The sequence below is a fragment of the Orycteropus afer genome, unplaced genomic scaffold (genome assembly GCF_000298275.1).
Source record: "Orycteropus afer afer isolate SDZICR_OR568_19922 unplaced genomic scaffold, OryAfe1.0 scaffold00297, whole genome shotgun sequence".
NCBI lineage: Eukaryota > Metazoa > Chordata > Mammalia > Tubulidentata > Orycteropodidae > Orycteropus > Orycteropus afer.
This window is the reverse complement of record NW_006921884.1, coordinates 3381658-3383433: the sequence shown is the minus strand read 5'-3', so window position 1 is coordinate 3383433 and position 1776 is coordinate 3381658.

The following is a 1776-nucleotide window of genomic DNA, read 5'->3' as shown; positions in this document are numbered from 1 at the left end:
AAGGCACTTGACTGCTTAACAGAAGGCTGGCGGTTCAAACCCACCAGCCACTCCTCAGAAGGAAGATGGGGCAATCTACTTCTGTAGACATACTGCCTCAGGGAAATCCAAGGAGGGGTCGTTATGAGTCGGGTCCAACTCAACAGCACATAACAGCAACAGGAATGTTGAAGAGTTCCAGTTATTCTACATCCTTGTCAACATTTGGTTTTATCAGTCTATTAATGTTGTCAGTGTGAGCCATTGTAGTTGATGTGTTACATTTTCTTGTAACACAAAACAAGTACAGTATTACAAATAGACTTCTAGAAGCTAATGGCACCTGCAGTAATTTCTCTACCTCAACTTCATGAATGATCTTAACAAATGGAAGCTCATTGCCCTTCATAACTTTCACACTTACATTGCCTGTCATAGCATATCATGCAGCAGAGTTAAATTAGTGTGACTGGATATTTAATGTTATTTTACCAGTTGCTGTTGAGTCACTTCCCACTCATGGCTACCCTGTGTGTGTCAGGGTAGGGTTTTCAATGGCTAAATTTTGGAAGTGGATCGCTAGGTTTTTCTTTCATGTCTGTAGTGGACTCAAACCACCACCTTTCAGTTAGTAACCAAGCATGTAATCATTTGCACCACCCAGAGACTCCTTAATGACATTAAGGAATTATTGTTGAAATTTGGAGGTGTGTTAATAAGACTGTGGTTATGTTACTATATATTTTTCTCATTATGTTATTTTTGAAGGAATCATTTTATTTTTTTAATTTATTTTTTTATTTTTGCAGTGTTCCCTCCCCTCCCTTCTCACCCCTGGTAACCAACAAAGAAAGTTTCCTTCCATATATAAACCTTGAAGGAATCATTTTAGAGATACATGCTGAAATATTTACAATCGATATCTGAGATTTCCTTCAGAATAACTGGAGTAGAGAAAGTGTCAGGAACAGTGCAGGCTTTGAGATTTTACCCAGTTTCTAAACTAAAAGTTAGCCTACCACAATTTCAGGGATGCTGGTAGAAGACAAAGGACTCCTGGATCAGAAATAAGGGATTTTATTACTCACAGCAAAAGCAGTAGTATGTTTAAGATGATCAAAGAAAGAAAGAAAGTGTGAGCCAAGGATTTTATATCTAGCAAAAGTGAATTTCAGGTATAAAGGGCACTGCAGTCAGTATGTAAGAACTCAGAATATTTTTGCCCAAGATCTTCCATCGGGATCATCATTGCCTGGACCTGAACTGTCTTAGGCTGAGTTCTCTAGAAATGCAAAACTATTGAAGTTATAGAGAGAGAGAGAAAGAGAGATTTATTTTAAGGAAATGGCTCATGCAGTTGTAGAGGCCAGCAATTCCCAAATCCATGGGTCAGGCATCAAGCTGAAGGTTTCTTCTGACTTAGGTAGCTGCCGAAGCTGAGGAACCCAAGATTGGCAGGCAGTACAGCAGACTACTGGCTTTGGAGGCTGATGAATCGAAGATCGGCAGGTAGAAATGGCAGACAGTAGTCCCAACATCAGCAGGCAATATGGATGGCCAATGGTTCAAGTCCAGATGATGATGAGCCAGATGCAGGAGCTTAAGCAAAAAGCCAGAGAGCTTTGCCAGGATATCCATATATATTGGAAGCAGGCCACACCTCTGAGGAAACTCCGTTTCAACTGATTGGCTGCTCGTAGTAGATCTCATCATGAAGGTGATTGCATTAGATATCATCATGGGGGATGACTACATCATACACCACTGAGAATCATGGCCCACTCAAGTTGATACACA